General features: G+C 42.3%; 1 pseudogene; it reads left to right on the top strand.

The window, feature by feature from the left end:
• The first annotated feature begins 5,242 nt into the window (after positions 1-5,242).
• On the top strand, positions 5,243-5,360 carry LOC124778187 (annotated as a pseudogene).
• The last annotated feature ends 18,479 nt before the right edge of the window (positions 5,361-23,839 follow it).

Consider the following 23,839-nt stretch of genomic DNA (forward strand, 5'->3'; position numbering starts at 1 on the left):
GCGTTCCGAGATCCTCCGTGTCAAGAGTGTGCCGAGAATACAAAATTTCAGGAGTTACCTCTCACCACGGACAACGCAGTAGACGGCAGCCGAGAGCAGCGGTGCTAACAGACACGCAACACTGCGTAAAATAATCGCAGAAATCAATGTGGGACGTACGACGAACGTAACTGTTTGAGTAGTGCTGTGAAATTTGGCGTTAATGGCAGAGGAATGACGCGAGTGCCTTTGCCTGCAGCGCGACATTGCCTGCAGCGCACCCCCTGGGCTCGTCAACACATTGGTTGGATCCTAGACAACTAGAGAACCGTAGCCTGGTTAGATGAGTCCCGATTTCAGTTGATAAGAGTTGATTTTATGGCTCGAGTGTGGTGAAAACTCCACGAAGCCGTGGACCCAGGTTCTCAACAAGGAACTGTACAAGTTGCTGGTGGCTCCATAATGGCGTGGGCGTGCATTTACGCAGAATAAAATACGTCCTCTGGTTCAACTGAACCGATCATTGACTAGAAATGATTGTGTACGGATACTTGCAGACTATTTGCGGCCGTTCATGGACTTCATGATCGCAAACGGAGATGGAAATTTTATGGATGACCCAGTTGTTCACGAATTGTCGCCTGAATACGTTTCTTGTACTTCATTTTATCTGTTTCTACTATCGTGTTATAATTTCATGTATTGGCTCGTTCCATGACCATGGAGACTTCTCCTTAATTTGGTCCCACGGAACAATAAATAAATAAATAAAAAGTAAATAAGAGAATCTGAGCGAATAATTTGGCCATCCAGATCGCCCGACTTCATTTCTATCGAACATTAATCGGACATGATCTAGAGGTCTGTTCGTGCAGAAAACAATGCACCGGCAACCGGTTCGCAAGTATGGACGGCTACGGAGACACCATGACTCAGTATTTCTATTAGGTCTACAACTTTGCTTCCGCCGTTTTGCAATAGACGGCAATAGCGGAAAGTGGAGTTCAGGTGGTTGGTCATAGGTGTAATACAATAAGCTTAGGCATCTGTAAACATAACACCATAAAAATATTAGTGGATTTGTGATTGCATAATAAGGTTATTCTCGATTAATTACTTCAACGTGTGTACCAATTTCTCGCCATTTGCGGGAAGTTTTAATTTTCTGCTTTAACATGAAGAAATCTGTGTCTGTGACTCTTAAAATGCTGGGTAAGACCAATGGTGAGGGAACTATTAGTAGGCGGCCGGTGTGGCTTGTGGCTGTGCGGTTCTAGGCGTTTCAGTCTGGAACCGCGTGACTGCTACGGTCGCAGGTTCGAATCCTGCCTCGTGCATAGATATGTGTGGTGTCCTTAGGTTAGTTAGGTTTAAGTAGTTCTAAGTGCTAGGGGACTGATGACCACAGACGTTAAGTCTTATAGTGCTCAGCGCCATTTGAACCATTTGAACTATTAGTGGAAGAGCGTGCAAGGAATGTTTTCAACGCATTAAGAACGGTGATTTTGATGTCGAAGAGCGGCATGGCGGGGGAAGAAGAACGCTTTCGTAGCTAGTGAAACAGAGGAAGACAGTCACAGGACATCGTTATTGAAAGCAATTGATGCGATCGAGCCCAGCTCTGAAACACAAATGGCCACAGTACAGAGATAGACACGTAAAGGTAATTATGCAGCAGGTCAGTGTTCGACCCCATGTCGCAGAACCCGACAAAATATACATGGAAACGTTGAACTGAGAAGTCCTGTCCCTCCCGCCGTATTCTCCATACGTTACTCTCTCTGACTACCACCTTTTTCGATCAGTGGCATATAGTCTGGCTGACCAGCACTTCCGATCATATGAACAAGTGAAAAATTGAATCGATTCATGGATGCCCACAAAAGACTCCCAGTTATTCCGCCAAGGGATTCGTATGCTATCCAAAAGATGGGAGAATGTAGTGGCCAGCGGTAGGCAGTAGTATGAATCATAACTTTTCGTAAGTTTTTCACAATAAAGCCTGCACTTCGGGAAAATCCGGCGGAAGCAAAGTTGAAGTCCTAGTAGTATTCCTGCAGAAGACTTCCAACGACTTGTTGAGTCCATGCCACGTCATGTCGCTACAACTACGCCGGGTAAAGGGAGGTCTGGCACGGTATGACTTCTGTCACCCCATAATTCTTTATTACACAAGTTCAGGAGTTATCTTAACACTATTACTGTACCTGTTCTACTGCTCTTGTCATGCCGTGCTTTTAATGTCCTGCAAGCCTCACATATATTATCTGCTTCCTTCGTTCCATTATAAGTTCCACAAACAATAATCGCCCAGCGTCGTCGTAAGCAGAGATAATTTCAACTGCTTCCGGACGTAAGTAGTGATCTCCATCCGGTGCTGGCGACTTGAAAGTGGCGCGCGGGCCTTTGTGCCTCACGTCCGCAATTTGCTAATGGCACCGCACACAGCCGCAGCACGGGCAATTAGCGTCACGTCCGGTCAGCGCGGAGCCCACAAGAATTACCCAAATTGCCAGCAGCGGTGGCTCGTCCAGGTGGCGCAGGGAACTAAAACGTCGGAAGCCATAAACCACATTACCCCAGCCTAACCAGCAGTTAGTCTTGAAAGGCGAATGGGGTATAGAATCATTATTTTTGTGCCATCATATATGATCAGCTGATTTTTCTGTCTAGTAGCCAAGGAATCATTACCGACATTACTGCGTTTCAGTGTTAGCAATTCCAACATTTGTGTTTATTGTAGCCAGGAGACACCAGATCAACAGGATACTTAGTATTTACTTTCCGTGCGGAAATAGCCGAGCGGTCTGAGGCGCTGCAGTCATGGACTGTGCGGCTGGTCCCGGTGGAGGTTCGAGTCCTCCCTCGGGCATGGGTGTGTGTGTTTGTCCTTAGGATAATTTAGGTTAAGTAGTGTGTAAGCTTAGGGACTGATAACCTTAGCAGTTAAGTCCCATAAGATTTCACACACGTTTGAAGTATTTACTTGTAGGTACTAACCAAGAAGATCGAATGGTCAATCATTCATTTGTAACTTAAGAGCATTCGTTGTCACACTCTGAGCAAATTACTTTAGACTGACGTAGCAGCAGTACTGTCGATAGGCCTAAAATTGATTCTGTGTTATTGATTAGTTAGTGTTCGTGCTGTTAGTGAGGCACTAGAAATGTGACCTGGAATAAGTCATGGACTGTCCTCAAAAGTTTTGGGCTGTGAAGGATAAGCAAGTTCCTTCAGAACGTACTTCCTATCCACGTTAAGTAGGTAAATATATTGAATATATATAAGTCTTTAGAGTATTCATACATTTCAGTATTTGCAACTGAACTCTTCACCTTTAATTTTAGTCTACAATTTGATTTCAGATTCTGTGTAATGAAGGAATATTGCCTCGTTTGAAAGAAAAACAGGAGGAAAAACGAAAACACAATATTCCTACAAATTCGAGAAAACTGTTTAGGGAATATTGAATGCCAAAGATAGTACCATTCTTTATATGGTGTTCTGTAAGCGTGTCACCCATGAATCAAAATGATAAAATTGTGAGAGCAGAAGCATGCTGGAGAGTTCAGAACGTCTGCTTTCCTAGCAGTTGCCACAAATGGAAGACGAAGGCAGTAAATTAAACCGGTAACAACTGGCGTCAGACGTAAAGCGATCTACATTTGTCTCTAGTAAGGCGACAGTATTTATGCTGATACAAAACCAAGGGATCACTACGTAAACTGGGTCTCAAACTGCAGCTGTCTGAGGGTCTAGGTCATAGATCATCCTACTTCACGTATTTATAAAGACAATAAGGTGGCCACGAAGCATCACTAGAAAGCAGAAGACAGTACATTCTGATTCTCCTCTCACGTGAATCTTTTGTATTAGATGCTGCAGATTTTGGGAAAAGAACAGAATCGATTGTTTCAGTATTAGTGTGAAAAGACGCTACCGGTTCTGCTTTATCATTCAGAAACTTAAATGTATCGAACATAGAGAAATTTATTAAAAACTTGACTCTGTTTTATTTTCCTTTACGCTTTATTCATTCATTAAATTGTTGTACAATACAGGACACCGATATTTAGCAGAAATTGATAAATAAGAACTACATACACCAACTGTATAGGTGTGGGTAATTCGTGCAATGATATGTCCAAAGCGGCAATGGTAGAGAGCTATTCGCTGATTAGTGGAGAAGCTGAGGTAGGTGGCAGTGCGTTTATTGATTCTTATAATTAAGACAACAAAAGCGCAAGTATTATCAGAATGGCAACTGCATTAATAGTATGGAAATTATGAAAAACCACTCTACGATTTACAATTTTCTATTTAAAAAGTTAGATTTCTTTTCAATTAAATGAATTAATTAATGCCAATCTTTCTTTTTCGTTTAAAGGAAAAGACTTGTTTTTACTTTTAACAAAAGTGAACTTCAATCATGTTTTCGCAACATAATTAATATATTACACAGAAGCTACAAATTAAATAAGAAAAAAAAAACTATGTACAAAATCCTCTCGTTTCAGCGCAGTAATGTAGCAGTAATTATTTAGTCGGTGGCCGCAGTGGTCACCATTCAGAGCAGAGGCGGAACTAACAACCGGCACGGTCAGTAACAGGTCAAAGCACATGCACACCTTGTACTACAGCAAACCTGGCCATACCTGCCGCATCTAAGCGACATTCCTATGCATTCTCATCTCAAGCAACACTAGCTCATGGAATCCCACTTTTTAGATTCCGCACAGCAAACGCGCTCTCTGACGTCAGACCAGCACGGCAGACGCGGTGCATAGCGGCCCACCGCTCAGTCACTCGCCCGGTTCTCGTCTAGGCCGTATGTACAGCACCGCCCAGTTCGATGATGTCGCCACTTCGCTTGTTCTCGGGACACGAGGGCTCTGCCGCACTGTTAATGGTACAAACCGACGTAGATTCCTAGTGAACAAATTTGACATCTTTCGCTCAGAAACGCCACTACGGCTGATAAAAATTGTGAATAAATTATGCGAGTGTCTATTAAGCAGATAGTTCAAAGTTTGCAACAGCACTTACTTCTCAATACAAAATGAGGTATACCTACACTTAGTGTTTCATGTGATGCACTGCCTATTGGCCATTATGTTTCCACTCGGTATCATAGAGATATACGAGTATATAGCAAATGTGACCATGTATTCTCGTAACTACAAGATAAATACAGAGTGCTAAAGAAGATAGCCTGTATTTTGGGAAGGGTCTACTACAAATATCTGTCTTGTAGTCAGAGAGAGCCAACGGCCTTGCCGCAGTGGTAACACCGGTTTCCGTCAGATCACCGAAGTTGAGCGCTGTCGGGCTGGGCTAGCACTTGGATGGGTGACCATCCGGTCTGCTGAGCGCTGTTGGCAAGTGGGATGCACTTGTGAGGCAAACTGAGGAGCTACTTGATTGAGAAGTAGCGGCTCCGGTCTCGGAAACTGACATACGGCCGGGAGAGCAGTTTGCTGACCACACGTCCTTCCACGTCCGCATCCAGTGACGCCTGTGAGCTGAGGATGACACGGCGACCAGTCGGTACCTTTGGGCCTTCATGGCCTGTGCGGGAGGAGTTCGGTTTTAGAAGTCAGACAGACATATACAGTGTGACAAATAACTGGATTTGTGTATGGTGTTACGAACGATTGGCAATTTTCTGCATGATGTGCATCGTAAATGTGCTTTAACGATTTTAATTGAACTGGCCACAATTTTTATTATCATTTGCTGGAACGAAATCACCGGAGATTACAAAATTCTTAAATTTGCTGAAGGAACGAATAATTATCTTTGTTTGGAGCCATTCAAAGAGGTATGGCATTGTACTTCCTCACAGTTTCTTGCATCAGATATTACACACTCAATATGATAAGGCTTACTGGAACAAATAAGTAAATAAGCCTGAATGCAATATAGACCAATGGAATATTTGTGCTCAGTTACAACACGACAGGGGTGTAGGTGACAGGAATCTGCTGGCGCGCTGGTATTTGTCGTCCATGGGTAACGTTCCAGCCGCGAGGGTAGCCGCGTGGTCAGAGGCGCCTTGCCACGGTTCTCGCGGCTCCCCCTTCCGGGGGTTCGAGTTCTCCCTCGGGCATGGGTATGTGGGTTGTCCTTAGCGTAAGTTAGTTTAAGTTAGATTAAGACATTAAGTAATGTTTATGCCTAGGGACCGATGACCTCAGAAGTTTGGTTTCCTTGGATCTTACCACAAACTTCTAAACTAAAGTTCTCCATCTATGTAGTCCAGATACATTTGGTAAAACTGTAGTTTAGTCTTTATATAAGCCGGCCGAAGTGGCCGTGCGGTTAAAGGCGCTGCAGTCTGGAACCGCAAGACCGCTACGGTCGCAGGTTCGAATCCTGCCTCGGGCATGGATGTTTGTGATGTCCTTAGGTTAGTTAGGTTTAACTAGTTCTAAGTTCTAGGGGACTAATGACCTCAGCAGTTGAGTCCCATAGTGCTCAGAGCCATTTGAACCATTTGAGTCTTTATATAGACAAAACTTAAGAAGGAAAATAACTTCCGCATAATGTGTCGCTACTAAGTAGCATACTCGATGGAGTGGGCCATACATAGAAAGAACTGCTACAGTACAGTATAGACAGTAACTGAAAGAAATACGCAATGAGACAAACACAAATGACGCTGTCATATAAAGATATTAATCACACAAAAGTCATCCCGATTTATGATGGTCCCCTAGACATTAAAGAAGGATGCGTTGCGAAATAGCATCCACAAAATTAAGTGAGGGCAGAATGTAACCCAGGAAATACAGACATGGAGAAGGAGTACAGTGACGCAATAACGTGGACCGTTGAGTATACTGTGTTCAAAGTTTAGGAGGTCAGTACACCCGTGCAGCATTATGCCTCCCCACACCATACCAACAAGGCCACAAACTCGACAATGTTCCTGGATGCACTACACATTCCCACGGAAAGACGTCAATCAGTCCGCCTGTCATATACTTGTGTTGGTTTGCTTCACCAAGTTCGACAGAGTATCTTTTCTCTGCCGGCCTTTGCTAATATTTTCTTTACCTAGGAGGATGGTCATGAGAGGAACCTAAAATGTGTTTAATATTCATTTCATTAGAACTGATAGTCAGCACTATATGGACCCTCACCCACCTGTACTAAACATGGATGATCGCTGGTCTGATCGAATATGGATATAATCACTAATGCATGCAACTGGGTAAATACAGGCGGAAAGTCTCAGATTAATGTTATAGCGGCAGCCTGGGCCAAGCAGTTTAGCCTAACCTTCGTATCCAGCTCTGTCGGCTACAGTCTGTCGCGACACTCCGTCGCCATTCACGGCTGTTTATCGCTAGACGTGCGGCCATGCTATTGATCCCTTTGGATCCAAGCGTAGGGATGACTGTTTCAGTTTTTTTCCTCTCCTGGGAGGAAACGCCTGATACTCCTGGTAAACTCGTCTTTTTGATTAGTCTGTTCGCCCCTCCAACTTTTGCTTGGTCTCAGTGCGCGGACATGGCGGAGGTTAGACTTCATACAGAGCACCATTCCCTGCTCAGCGGTCACCATTCTCTGCTCAGCGGTCAAGTAAGTATGGCATGGCGTGCTGCATCTATGCACAGTGATTTTTGTGTGGGATTTAGTTCGATTTTTATGTAGGATCATGCATTACAATTCAACTAGGGTGCTTAAAATCGATTAAAATGTTGTACTTTCTTTTTCATGTTAAGGTGTATGTTTCAATACTAGTAGTTTTCCTTTGGCGCGACTGCTCTTTTATCTGTACTAGTCTGCTTGTTATATTGTCCTCAATCCGTCAGGCATGCACTATTATGCTTCTAACGCAGCAGATTTTTTTCTCTTAGTTCAGCGCACAGTCACCGTATTTGACGCTATATACGTCGCTAATGTTATACCTAACGCCCGTTAATACTTTCGTCTTTCTTTAGTTTTCTCGACATACAGGTTGAACACGAGACGAGAAAGATTGTCCTCTTTCATCCCAACACATCTCTCTCAGTTTCCCGTACTAAATGTTCTCTCTTTGATTTTGTACAGTCAGAGACTGAATTTTCGAGAACTCTCGCCTTTCCGTTATGTTGAATCGCAAAGCTCTACTGTTTGTTACACTGCTTAACATAGAAGGAGACAGATTGCTACTAACTTACTGTCGACTCATAATTACGTGTCTCCTGTGCAACGTACAGGAAACGAAATATACGACGCTAAGTGGACCCAAGAGAGGAATTAACAAAAAACGAAATTGAACAAAATCGGTTCCACACTAAGATCCGTTTTATTCAACCATTAAACGTGGTGGTAAAATAGTAACTGACAAGCGTCTCAGCCAGTACCATCGACCCTCTACCTGATGGCGCGTTTTTTTGTATTATACTAAGTGGATCTCGTTAATCGGCTTACTAAATGATCCACAATAATGTTTTTCCAATAGTGTTATAAGCTCTTCACGACTAACACTTGCTTTTATACATCGCTGATACCGTTGTGTCAGTGAATGGAGAGCAGCAATACGACTTAAGGTGCTACAGTCCGAACACATTCTCACTAACTGGAATAAAACGGCGTATACGTCAGATGGAATTCCGTGCACTGGGTGACAAGCGGCGAACTATTGGCAGTAGCCAGTATTTCATTTTTTGTCACCTTTATCACGCTGGAGTGAGGAAATGGACTTCGGTGGGTGCCAAAGGCACCGATATTTAACACTTGAGGGAAGGATCAGACAAAAACCAAAAGCATATTTATTTATCGGTAATAATATAATTTTATATCTATATGCAGACAAGTTTGTCTAATGATAGCCCTCATAGATATACTAAGGCTCAGATAATTTTTGTTGTTGTTCTTAACCCTAGAGAGGACGGGCTGGGTCTCTCAGACCCAAGAGGATTTAGTTTTAAAAATATCCACAAGAGTACACTACTTGCGAGTCAGCCATCCATTGTAGCTTTCAGTCAATGTTCCTAGAGGACACTGCTTGTAACATCATTTTCCTTTGTTGGTTAGTTGATTGTTGGCGTAGAAAGAAGCGTGTCGTCGGTCTGAGAGATCCAGCCCGTCAGTTTACGTTAGCTTTTTCTGCTTGTGCACTCTTCTTGTTATACCCACTGCGAGCAATAACACTGCTCGAAAATGGACTGGCAGCGTCCTCTAAGGGATGAAGAAATTGAAAAACTGTTATTAGAAACTGATAATGATGGTTCGGATGTAGATCCTGATTTTATTCCCGAAAGTGATCACAACACAGAAAGCGAAATGAGCGACGAACAGCTGGACAGCGAAGATAACGTCGTTATTCCTGCGAGAAACGTGAGTACACTCACTAATACATCTCGAGACTCTGTTTCAACACCGAGCGAGGTGGCGCAGTGGTTAGCACACTGGACTCGCATTCGGAAGGACGACGGTTCAATCCCGTCTCCGGCCTTCCTGATTCAGGTTTTCCGTGATTTCCCTAAATCGTTTCAGGCGAATGCCGAGATGGTTCCTTTGAAAGGGCACGGCCGATTTCCTTCCCAATCCTTCCCTAACCCGAGCTTGCGCTCCGTCTCTAATGACCTCGTTGTCGACGGGACGTTAAACACTAACCACCACCACCACCACCACCACCTCTGTTTCAACTAGTGTGGTTGGTTCCGGTCCCTCTTCCAGTGAATCGTCACCTTACTCTTTGTCGAGAGATGAACGAACTAAATGGCAAAAAAAGGTTACCAACCAAAATATATGTACCAGATCACACAATATAATTACGCATTTGCCTGGTGTCAGCGGGGAAGCCAGAAATGCTAACAACATTGTCGAGGCCTAGAAGCTGTTCGTTGACGACGATTTGCTCGATTTGATAACAGAGAGCACAAATACGTACATAGGTCACGTAAAACCACTTTATAAAAGTGACCCAAATACTGCAAGGAACTTGAAAAAAGAGGAGTTCCAGGCATTTTTGGGTCTTTTGTGCATTTCTGGCGTTCTTCACGGAGGCAAAATGAATATGGAAGAATTTTGGGACACTTGTGGCACAGGGACAGAAATCTTCCCTCCAAGTATGTCACTGCGAAGATTTCGTTTTCTTCTGAGATGTGTTAGGTTAGATAATACTCACACAAGAGAGGAACGTAAAAAAAGTGATGAAGTGGCCTCTGTACGTGATGTTATCGAAGATTCACAAAAAACTGCACAAGGCATTGGACAACAAGTGAATACCTTACAGTGGACGAGATGCTGCTATCTTTTCGGAGACGTTGTTCTTTCAGAATATACATTCCTTCAAAACCCGGAAAGCATGGGATCAAAATATTTATCTTGGTAGATGCAAAAACGTACTATGTAAAAAACTTGGAAGTGTATGTAGGGCAACAACCTCCAGGTTTCTTCCATGTGAGCTGACGATGTTGTGCTCAGACTTGTGGAGCCACTGAAGGGAACAGGAAGGAATATTACCCTTGACAACTGGTTCACAAGCTGCACTCTTGCAAGAAAACTGCTCACGGATTGTAAATTACACTCGTTGGGACACTGCGCAAAAATAAAAGAGAAATTCCATTGGAATTCTTGCCTAAGAAGAAAAGAGAATTACATTTGTCCATATTCGCATTTTGCCACAATTTCACATTGGTGTCATATGTGCCAAAGAAAAACAAATTTGTAATTTTGCTGTCTTCAATGCACACAAATAATAAAATCGATGAGGAAACCGGTAATATGAAGAAGCCAGAAATTCTTACATTCTACAATTCAACAAAGAGTGGAATGGACGTGGTTAATGCCCTGTGTTCAGAATATAACGTTGGAAGGTAAACAAGACGCTGGCCATTCTGCATGTTTTATGCCATTTTGAAAATTGCTGGTATAAATGCATTTGTGGTATACAAAGCAAACACACGACTTGATATTTCAAGAAGGATATTTCTCAAGCAACTCAGTTTGGAACCCATGAAACCACACATGGCACAGAGAGCTAACAAGAAGAATCTCCCGAGCAACATTCAACAGATGGCAGCACGTCTATCTGGGATTACCATTGACAAGGAAGTTGTTCCAGAAGGAAAACGAGGTCGTTGTTATAAATGCAAAGACAATAAAACGAACTATTTTTGTAAAAGTTGTGGAAAGTGCCTGTGTCTTTTCCATTCCATAAAGTTAAGTGAAGATTGAGCAGAAAATACAGATCAGTGGTGCGTATATCATAACAAGAGAAACCATTTTTTATTAGATTGTTCTATACACTAAAAGGTATAATATTTTGTAATAGCGTGCTATACAATCTTAATTTCATAACTTGTGAGGACGTGGACTGTCAAAAATAAAATAAAACTTTTTTAAATGTTCAAGAACGTTTTTAAATACTGAATTATTTTACTTTCAGATCTTCGGAGAAATACAACGTTATTTTCAAAGAAATGTATGTTAAATATAAATATTAATAAACAGTCAAAGAAGTATAGTAGCACTGGTTTTGGAAATTTAAGTCTTACTTATTCTGGAACGTAAGTAAAACGGTGGGTGTGTCAGACCCAGCCCGTCCCTTTGTGTTACTATTTTTCGCCTGTCCGTTCTAGGGCTAATAATGAAACATAAAACTAAACGAAATCCATTAATCAGTTGAACCATGAGTAGTAGCCCGTTTTCACTGGTGAGACAGACAAGACGCATCATGCCTTAGATCCTGTGTTACTAATCAACAGATCTCAATCAAATTTCGGAGTAGCAGTTTGACGATTTGCGTCCATCGGCTTTATCAGTGGCAAGAGCGGTGACAACTGTTTCATTTTTATTTTCGGCTGAACTACGCTTTAACACTTACAGAAGATGTAGTAAGTAAAATATCAATTTAAAAAAAGAAAAATACAAGTGGCCTGAGACGTGATAGGTATGCTAAATTGAGAGGGTGGAGTGATTTTAGGACTATGATAGTTCGGAATATTGTATATAGATGTATGTTAGATTACTGAGACAAAAAGTGCATATGCTTGAAATTTTAGCACAATACAAGATATTAAATAGTGTATTCCATACACTGAATTATTTCAATATTAGATGTAGCTTATATTAAAAAGTACATCTGTTTTATGATGTATGTAGTATAAAAAAGCTATTCATGACATATTGGATGAATATTGAAGAATATAATGAAGATGTTTTCCTCAGTTTTGAAAAGCTATTAAATGTAACTATTGGGAGTGCAGTAATGGTGTGCAAGTCCATACAGTTGACTTTAACTTTGATGCTGAACCTCAGATATGACCCTTGAATTTATTATGTGTAATTTTTTATATGTAGTAAGTAATGTATTATGATGTCAACTAAGCCTACAGTATATGAGCTGATGAAAGATAATCTTAAAATATTCCATAGTTTGAAAGCCTACAGTATATGAGCTGATAAAAGATAATCTTAAAATATTTCATAGTTTGAAAATGAATTAGTTGATCTGTTACTTTAAATTGAATATGAGCAAAGAAATAGTATAGCTTATATTTTAACAGACAACTGTACATTAGTAAATGAAAGAGGTTGAAATAAATTTTATAGTAGCAGTAAATGAGAGATGTTGACTCTTACACCAAGTTTCAAGATAGAGGCTCTAGGTGTACATTGCATTGGATAATAATAATGCCTGTAGATATTAACAAATATAAATCACTCTGTTCTTCATTGTACATGAAATTATAAAGAAAACATGAAAATGAGAGCATGTATAAATGTTAAAAATACTGATCCAAACTCTATTTATAAGCAGCAGCATCAGCATTAGATCCAGTTGATAATGGTAAACGTAAAATCATGATTTAACTGCGAAGAGTGCATGGCATAAACAGAGAGAAACCTGCAGTCAATAGAATACCAAGTTAAAATATCTGACCCACATAAATGTAAACTTAATCTATCTATTAATGTGAAGACATATGATGAAAAATATGTAGTACATCCATCAAAGGCTAAAATATATAAAACCAAATATAGAAATATTGTATGTGAGACATGGTAACAGTTGTCATTAGTTAGTTCTCAGTATATACTAAAGTATATTCTAAAGAAATGTATATAATTACATTTCAGTACAACATTTTTCTTCAGAAGTTAATCTAAATACTTACACGGATGACTGTTCAAGAAATGAATCAGTTACAATTGAATTGGTGAGTTAAAAAGGGTACACATTCCAAAAATTGCACAAATTGAACTGAGATAGCCATTTTCTTCTTTGGACATATCGACATCCATTGAGCATAAATAAGAACATCTTCCTCCACTTGAAATGCGTTTGCCAACAATAGTTAGATACGAGTGAGTTGAAGAAGAGACATAGTCCTGGAATATGTTCCTTCTTCAACTCAAAGCTGCGACACCCACCACAGCGCTAGTGCTCGCTGCTCAGTCATGTGTTTGGTGTGTAATGTAGCAGATGAGCGAGCTGTTTAAGGTTATGCTGGTTATGTTTACAGTGTAAAGTGATAAGATCAGTGCCAAAATTAGTTTAGTGAAGTTTATTCATTTTTGGTTTACATTAACCAAGTAACAATGTCAGCAACAGACAGTGACATCGTTGAACTAAGACGTAAAAAGGGAAGACATCACAAAGAAAAACATGTACGGGAGATGGAAACGTTAGCAAGGCGTCGTGGTGAGGAATTTGTAACTACAGCAGGCGTTCATGTTCCAGCCAAAACAACCGGCCTCAACTGTAAGTGTAGGAAGAAATGCATGGATAGTTTCTCTACTGAGGAAAAGGAGAACATTATTAAAGACCAAAGAACGAGCAGGACACATTGTTAATGAGCCTAATTGAGAGGTATGAGGTTGCATGGCACAGGCCATCAAATGAAAACTCCAAACTACGCGCGTCCTCTTTCAAGTACTTTGCCATGAAAGGGACAAGCAGAGTTGAAGTATGTCATAATGCTTACATAAGCCTACATGCGGTGTCACACAAAGTTGTCATTAGATTGACACATATTTTGGCCTCTGGGAAATCCCCTATTGACATGAGAGGTAAACATGAAAACCGTTCTAATGCTGTTTCAGCCTCACATCTAGTTAAAGTACATGAACATATCTATTCATTTCCTAAATATGTTGCTCACTATACGTCTACACCAGTCACATATCTCGATGCTCAACTTAATGTGGCAAAAATGCATGAAGTTTTCATACACAAATTTCCTGACATGAAGAATGTAATTAAGTATGAGTTTTACTTGGATTATTTCAAGAAAAACTTTAGTTACTGATTTGGCAGACCTCAGGTCAATGTCTGCATCACTTGTGAAGACCTGAAGATAAAAATTAAATCAAACACGCTTAATGACAATTCAAAACGTGTAGAATCTGCTGAATTAATGGTGCACAACAGACGTGCTAAGCGTTTTTATAACAAGATGCAGGAAATAAAATGAACTATCAAAATCCAAGCCTGATGTCATGGGAATTGCTTTCGATTATATGCAAAACCTGCCACTACCACTGCTGCCTGTACAAGAAGTATTTTACCTTAGAAAACTATGGTTCTATGTCTTCAATGTTTATGACATAAAAATGAAAAGGCCTATTTTTATACCTACCCAGAAGGTGAGGGAAACAAAGGGCCAAATGATGATTTTCAGCTGCTGATCGAGTAGAATAAGAATACTGACGACTGTCTACTATGAAAAGTCTAACAAAGAAACATGTTTAATCGTAAAACATAATTTTTTGTAAATATATGTAGCCAACAGTTTTGAAATATATATATATATTTTTGCCATTTTACAAAGACTGAATAATTTTACTTGCTTATGTGTGAGACCTTTTTAGCATAATCCACAAATTCGGATAAAGTTTGTGTATTTAAAAACTTTGAGCTGAAGAAGGTACATATTCCTGAACATATTTACGCAGTTACATGGTATATAACAAATATTTATACATAGGTACCATGTGCAATATGATTGCTACACTTAATTGTACACATTCACATTAGTAAATTTTTCTGTATAACAACTAGTTTTCTCACAAAACAGTTTTTTTTATTTGCTGGAAGTTTATGTTTTTGGAATGTGTACCTTTTTCAACTCACCCATTCAATTACATTGCACAATGGAGCTGAAAACATACGATCTACAAACTGTACAAACACAACCTCTTTTCCAGTTATAATGTACAGTGACCTGGAAAGCTTGCTTTTGAAACTTTGAACTTTCAAACTATATCTTAAATGAGTACAATGAAATAGCAGAAATAGGAAATTTTAGGGTTTTGTTTCCGCATTGCGAATATACTTTGGTGTATCAGCACCCTGTTGTAAGTGAAATGTTCAAAATCTGAATGATGCCCAGTGTTCGAAGCACCATTGCTATTATGAATAAGTGTGTACACCATTATCATCATTTCACTTTTAAATACATAGCTCCAGTATTAATGAGCCTAATCTTGAACTTCAACAACCAACAATAGTTCATATATTCTTATACAACTTCACTAGCTACGATTCACAGTTGTTTGTCAAAGAGATCGGATGAGGGTGAATACCATGATTTGTATAAAAAAAACAGATGTTCTGTTATTGGCAGATGTATTTAAAAATTTTAGACACACTTGTATAAAATCTTATGAATTAGGTCCTGCATGGTACTACACTCCACCAGTCTGCCATGAGATGCAACGATTTGAATTACTGAGTGATTATGATATTGTTTTAATAAATGAAATAATTGTAAGGGTTATAAATATTTGACAGATTATGATCACAGGAAAGAATCAAATTGTTTGATGTATGTTGTTACAAATAATACACTGGTGTCCAAAATTAAAGCAAAAAATAGCTATTTCCCCATACAGTTTCTAATTCACGATATAATCATACAATCAACAGATGTCGTTACGATCACGTTCCGTACGGAAGATGGCATTCCGATCAACGGACAATCACGCCAGCAATGGCGTCAGGGCATGTATCAGGCCTGGTAGTGTTTGCAAAGTAGGCCCACATCCACAATCGCTGCGTACACAGTCAAAGATAGTGCAGTATGGCACAGAGAAGACTCCTAGAGATCCTCTGCTGTGGATGGAAGAAGGAGAGTCGCAAACTTCCGTGGCCCGATGGCTTAATGTGAATCTTTCTGTTGTTTCTCGGATGAGGTGACAGTTTATAGAGACCGAAACTGTATCTCGGAGACCAGGACAGGGGCGACCACATGTGACATCAGAAAGAATGGATCGTTATTTGTATGTAAGGGGCACGACGGTATGGCCTGACTACTGCAATGCATCTGGCATCTGACCTCGCATTATCCCCTGGACATGTTGTATCGAGGTAAACGGTGCACAGGAGGCTTCCGCTGAGTCGCTTGTTGTTGGAGACCTGCTACCTGTTTCCCTCTGGCGTGTCTTTACAGAATGTAACGACTAGAGTGGAGCCGTCAAGACGCCACCTGGACTGTCGAACAGTGGGCCAATGTTCTCTTCATAGATGAGTCCAGATTTGGTCTGGGTATTTCTCGACGGATTCGCACCTGGAGGGCACGTGGAACACGATTTCGTGACACAAACATTGAGACCTATATCGAAGAGGATCCCTGACGATGTAGACACAAACATTGAGACCGATATCGAAGAGGATCCCTAATGGTGTGGACAGGGATTATGTTGACCGCTCGAACACCTCTTCATGAAATTGTGTGGGTGAATCAGCAAGATTTAACTGCCGTTACGTACGGTGAGGAGATCTTGTGATCTCATGCGCGGTTGTTGCGATGTGCTGTGGGCCCAACACTTCGTATTGATAGACGATAATGCTCGGCCTCATAGAGCACGGGTGGTTGATGTTTTTGGAAACGGAAGATATTGCACGCATGGCATAGCCTGCTCGTTCTCCCGATTTGAATTCCATGCACTGTGGATACGAGTTGCTTTACGTCAGCATCCACCAACTGCTCTCCAAGATTTGTGAGCAGCTCTTCGGGTAGAATGGGCGTTGTTGCCTCAACATGAGACTGATGACGTCATTCACAGCATGTCCCGTCTTTTACAGGCCTGTATTGATGCCAGAGGTGGTCACACCACATAATGAGCACATTAATCAGTTGTCTGAATGTGTCTGCAAGTCCGTTAAGTTGTAAAAAACGAAGAACATTGTTGTCTACAGTTATGCATGTTGCAGTTGATTACGTTCTGCATTCTTTACAGTGTTTCTACTTTATACTGTTTTGTGGCAAAATAAACTCAACCTTTCAAAATTTCCGTTTGCTGCTTTAATTTTTGACAGAAGTGTGTTTGTGTAATAGATTTATTCCGAATAGCCGTCTGTTGGAAATCAGTGTGAGCACTAGCTTGTCCGATACAAATTTTTCTGCTGCTCTTCACTTGCGAGATGTCTTGTAAGTACTAGAACTGGTAAGAGCAGTGGCTGCGTCTGAATCAAGCGAGACGCGGTCTGGTAATTCGCTGGCCCTTGCCTCGGCTCTTCCTCTTTTCCAGAGCGGAGCTCCAGGGCGGGCCTAGCCAGCGGAAGGCACGGCGGGCGACTTCAAACGGCAGGCCGCGTCCCGCGGGGTTCCGGAAGAGGCGCCGGGGAGCCGCTGCGACTGCCGGCTGCGGCCCAGCGACTAGCGACTAGCGACTAGCGGCCGCCGGCTCACGTCTGGCCCGATCAGCAGGCGAGGGCGGCTGGCTCTCTTTGATCTGCTGCCTGCTGTATTATTCATCGCACAGTGGCACACTGGCGGTGCTAGCTGCTACCACCGATTCGCCTGAAGGCTCGCAGCCGCGATGTGTCTCTCTAGTGCCACGAGTAAGACGGACACCGAGAAGTGCGCAGAAGACAGTGACTGCATAAAGTTTTCTACGAATATTTCTGGCATGGCCGTCATGAATTATATCACTGCGATTAACGGTCTGAGATATTCTTTGCTATAAGTCGCTACTTTTTCAGCTGCTTTCTGTCATGTTTTACCCTCCGTTATGCTCAATTTTTATAGACGTTAGCAGACGCTACTGCCCTGTTTTACTTGACGACACAACGAAGCTCACTTACTGCAGAAGGTCTCTGTTTCAAAGGAAGATATAGAAATATGGCTAGAAATATGGATTGAGTGTTTATGGGAAGAGAATGGTCTGGATAAGACTTATATCGGGTGGTTATAGCTAAACTTTCCATGTTTAAAACGTTATAACACGGAAACTAGTTACCGTACGAGTACCAAACATGGTAGCATTAATGTCTGGATTATGGGATGCATGATTTCCATGCGTCACAGTACCATCGCTCAGTTCCAACTATGCCCACCAGGTGCCGCTATCAGTCATCGTGATTTATATAATCTCACACACATGACCAGTCGCAGTGCACTTATTGAAGTGTCAACATGAGCTTGGACAAAAAGAGGAGGGCATTATTGGTGAAGTTTTATTATCAAAACAACAGTAATGTTGCAGCAGCACTTCGAGTATATCACCGGCTGAAAGGATTACAGAAGGATCCTCTTTCTCCACCTGCTAAGCGGAGCGTGATGAAGAAGTTCGAATCAACTGGAGAACTAGGCGTCGTTCCGGGATGAGGCCGGTGACCGGTTGCATCACAGGTGCTTGATGAAATCGCTGTTGCTATGGCAGACAACACTGCGCGCAATTCCCGATCGTCAGACAGTGCACGTGCTGTGTCACGACAGTTGAGCATGCCGTGGTTCACTGTGTGGAAGGTGCTTCGAACCATTCTCAAGTGGCATCCGTACAAGATGCATATCGCACAGCAGCTTGCACCACAGGACGCACAAAGACGTGCTGACTTCGTTCTCCTCTTTGTCGCAAGGACTGAAGTTGACGAGGGCTGGCCCAGGACCATCCTAGGGACAGACGAAGCTCATTTTTCTCTGACGTGTGAGGCGAACGCTAGCCAAGTGTAGTGATCTTCAATTCCAGATACAGTGCATGAAGTTCCTCTGTATAGTGCATTTGACACCGTATGGTGTGGCTTCACGGCTACATTCATCATTCTTTTTTGCACATGTTAGCGCTCAAAGACCAAAGGCGTGCAGTGTGACTGGCTAATGCTCCGCCAGCTTGTCATATCCGCCCTACTGAAGAAGGACGCATTGAACTTAACAGTCTTCATGCAAGATGGGACCCTACCGCTCATCGCTCGTGAAGTTCATCTGCGCCTCCGAAACGCATTTGGAAACGATCAAATTATCTGCCGATCGTTTCCAAATGCTTGGCCGGCACGATCACCTGATCTCAATCCCTGTAATGTCTTGACGTGGGGCTACCTGAAGGACAGGGTTTACCAGGGGAGCATTCACACATGTGCTGACCTGAAGGGGAGCATATCAAAAGAGGCAGCCAGTATACCAACGGGAGTGCTTCGCTCTGTTGTGCAGAATGCAATCCTGCGTTTTCAGACTTTTCTCGACACTGATGGGCCCCATATTGGTCCCCTTTTGTAGGAGTAATGGTAGCGGTATACAATGGTGTGATGTACCGTAGCAGCACATTGAAACTGCTTAAATTGCATTGATTCTGCATTATTTCTCTTCCCCATGTCCTTGACATTAATGCTACCAAGTTTGGTAGTCGTACGGTAATTTCCGCATTATGACGTGTTAAATAGGGAAAGTTAATTATAACCATCCGGGAGCACATGAGTCATCGCATAACATTACTCCTATACTTCATAACGGCATCAGTTCGGCTGGGAACAGAGGCCACCAATTTCATCGGATACGACACATGTAACTGATGCTACTGATTTATGACGAGATCCCGTAGAGACATCACACTGCAGGGAAATTTGTTGTTACTTTACATGAAATTCACAGATTTCTTCTGAGGTGTAAAGATTATGTTATTCAACATGTAACACGTCAGCCTCAGTTGCAAATAGAAACCAGTCTTTACCCAGGTTTCAGCCAAAATAATGTGGCCCTCTTCAGAAGCCAGTGACACTAAAGTAAACTGTAGCACTGTAGTACCCAGTCATAAATCTACATTACTTACCCGAAGAGAAACAGCAGGCCCCACTGCGCGGACGAGGTCGGTAGGCCGCGAGAGCTGCGCCGGAATTACACGCGGCGAGCAGCTGTGTAACGAGCATCGCTGGTGGTCATGCGCATGAGCGCGTGCATTCATAGATACATAACAGTAGCTACCTTTAATATAACCATTAAAACCTTTAATGGCGTAATATGTAAAAGAACTTACTTCTGAGGAGAACTACACCCCTATAACAGATTCGGATCCCGTAAGAAAGATTAGCTATTACTCGGCAACATTATTTCTTAATTGTGAATACATTGCTCAAAATTTATCTGGTTAATTAATAAACGTATGTGTGGCTATTTACAGGAATGATCTGTAATATCGTGGAGAGCACATCAGTATGACTAAGCGTCAATAAAGGCAACAGAATTTAAAAACTTAAAAGCAGATGAATTTGAATTAACATAGAATTAGTAGCAGTAATGAAGATAGCATTATTCATTCGGTCAGGCGAAGTGCGACAGGTTGCTTGACTGCTGATCAAACCACGAGCGTACCTTGCAGCCCTGTGATCAGAGCTGCTGTCGCCTTGGAAGGCAAGTGTGCCCTCTGCAGACTCATCACCAAGATGTTCCCCAGGGAGCGTGACAGGGCCGCTCTTGTTCTGTCTGTATATAAATGATCTGACGTACAGAGTGACCAGCAATTTACGGCTGTTTATGCTGATGACGCTGTGGTGTGCGGGAACCTATCGACCTTGAGCAACTGTAGGTGTATAAAAGCTGACTTGGACAGAATTTATAGATGTGTGATGAATGGCAGCTTGCTCTAAATGTAGAAAAATGTCAATTAATGCTCATAAGCAGAAAAAACATTCCTGTAATTTTCAGAACAGCATTAAGAGTGCGCTGCTCGGCACAGCCACGTCGATCAAATATCTAGACGTAAAGTTCCAAGGCGACTGAAATTTAACGAGCACGTCAGGATTCTAGTAGGGAACGCGAATGTCCGACTTCGGTCTACTGAGAGAATTTTAGGAAAATGTGGTTCATCTGTGTCGGATTGAGGAAGGCATCGAAGCAATTCACAGTCGTGCTGCTACATTTGTTACTGGTGGGTTTCAAGAACACTCAGGTATTACGGAGATGCTTCGCGATCTTAAATTGTAATTCCTGGAAGCATGGTGAAGTTCCTTTCGAGAAGCACTATTGAGAAAACTGAGAGAACTGGCACTTAAAGCTGACCGCAGAAAGATTCTACTGCTGCTAGTTTAAAATTCGCGTGAGGGCTACGAAAATAAGAGAAATAAGAGCTCATACACAGGTATATAGATAATCGTTTTTCCTAGCTGTATTCTGTAAAGGGAAAAGAAATGATTAATAATGGTACAAGGTACCCCTCTGCCACGCTCTATACGGTGGCTTGCGGAGTATATACATAAATATATATGTAAATGCGGATGGACCTTGGTGATGACATCCCGTAGAGCTATCACATAGCAGGGAAGCTGACTGCTACTTTTCGTCCATTGTTCCAAATAGCTACAGATATTTTGTGAGATATTAAGACCGTGATATTTAACGGGTCAGTCGACGTTTGACAGGGTGCCTGACTATTCGTCAAACGGGGAATGTACCCAGCAGCACTGTGAATACGGCTGTTGTCACCTTGGAAGACAAGAGTGTCCTCAGCATACTCATCATGAAGGCGAAGCAGAAATGGGAGCGTGGTCACCGAAGAGAAAATAAACGTCCCGGTTCACACTCCATTAATTCGGGCACCCAGTCGAATAAATTTCGTTTCCTGTAGTATTTCAGCCGTATGCCGTTCAGCCATCTTCAGAGTGAACCGCAGGACTGACGCTACAACACACGCTCCGTTCTTTTAAACTCGCGGATCGATCCATTGCGCATATGGCCACAGATACCCAGGCGCCAGAGCTATATGTAGATCGGCGGCAAAGACGTGCATATATGCGTGAAATAGATCTGTGGCTACTCGGTAGATCCACGCTGGTAAGTCGGTGTAGCACTGTGACCTGCACAGTGGCGTCGTTTCAGTTTGGGCAAGTCACGGTATTTGGCGCTTTCTTTAATAGACTTTCAAAGACGTCGCACAGTAGCCACAGATCTAGTTCATGCTTATGTGTATTTCTTTGTCATCGATCAACGTCTCTGGCGGGTGTGTATCCATGGCCGCATGGGCAGTGGCACTACCTGCGAGTTTTAAAGAAATTCGGCTTACTATGGATAGGGGTGAACGGTATAACGCAAAAATATAACAAAAAGAAACGGAATTTATATGGCTGGACGCCGGAAATTTAATGGAACATTCATTGCACCGCGAAATCATAAACACTCGCATCGTTGTCCACATTCACGAAAATCTGAATAAACGGGCCCAACTCACGCTACAACAACCACCCACAAATCATCAAAGTACCACTTACAACGGTACTTTCTCCATTAAATACAATTTAAACGCCACATTCTGACAGCGGTGCTGTTGAAGCCTCGCTTACTCGACTCGCCGGGTGTCACTAAACGCCCCAGGTCAAATACTGTACTGATTTCCTGTTCTTTAGCCCATTGAAGACGTAGAGATTTATGTGCCGCTAAGAGATCGGGGCTTTTGTAAGATTTCTCACTCGAAATGTCGATTCCAAACAGTTCCCTTCGCAATGCTCGCTTGGAAACCGTTTGAGATGGACCAGCATTCACTGAGAGTAGCACATGTTGTCGGATTTGAATCCGATTGTCATTCATAGGACGTAAATCTCGTTTCCAGTCCCAGTACGTTAGTGTGTTTTCTAACACTGTGCGACATGGCTGCGATTGGTACACTACTCCTTTCTGACAGGTTTGACACTTTGTCCCGAAAACCCAGCAAATCGGTCCAAATCAGCCGTATGGTGCTGATTCCATATGGACTGCCACATACTCACTAACTGATTGCTGTGATACGTTAGGAGACGTTCACATGTGTTTTACACACATCCACCTCGATAGCTGAGTGGTGCCGGCACAGTAGCTCAGCGTGTTCGGTCAGAGGGTTAGCTACACTCTGAAACACAAGAAAAGTGAGTGAATGGATCAACGAAGACCCTAAGTAAGTGTGATCGGATGTCCACCTCGAACAAATTCAACGAACAATATCGAACAATATGAGATAAAAAAAAAAACTGGCCAGTGTGACGGACTGTTATGCCAAAGGGCCCGGGTTAGATTCCCGGCTGTGTCGGAGATTTTCTCCGCTCAGGGACTGCGTGTTGTGTGGTCTCTATTACCATCATCTCATCCTCATCGACACGCAAGTCGACGACGTGGCGTCAACTCAAAATACTTGCACCAGGCGACAGGCCTGCCCGACGGGATGCCATAGCCACACGACATTTCCATTTTTTACACCACCTAGAGCGCCTTAAAGCGACCAGTACGCTTTTTTAAAGGGGTGATAACATTTTGATCAATGAGTATATAAGAAAAGAAATCAAATGGAAAGAAATTCTAGAATTAGTTATCTCTAACATTGAACGAACGCCGTAGACAAAGTTGGAAAGTTGGATTAGATGATCATTTCAGGGGGGAAGCCTGTACTGAAGTAGTGGACGAATGGCTCAAAACGGTTCAAATGGCTCTGAGCACTATGGGAATTAACATCTGAGGTCATCAGTCCCCTAGAACGTAGAACTACTTGAACCTAACTAGCCTAAGGGCATCACACACATCCATGCCCGAGGCGGGATTCGAACCTGCGACCGTAGCAGCAGCGCGGTTCCAGACTGAAGCGCCTAGAACCGCTCGGCCACAACAGCCGGCCAGTGGACGACTGGTTCAGTAAATGCATTAACCATTAAAGAATGCTCAAAGGCTAATATAACATCGACACA

Source organism: Schistocerca piceifrons, chromosome 2 (genome assembly GCF_021461385.2).
Source record: "Schistocerca piceifrons isolate TAMUIC-IGC-003096 chromosome 2, iqSchPice1.1, whole genome shotgun sequence".
Taxonomy (NCBI): Eukaryota; Metazoa; Arthropoda; class Insecta; order Orthoptera; family Acrididae; genus Schistocerca; species Schistocerca piceifrons.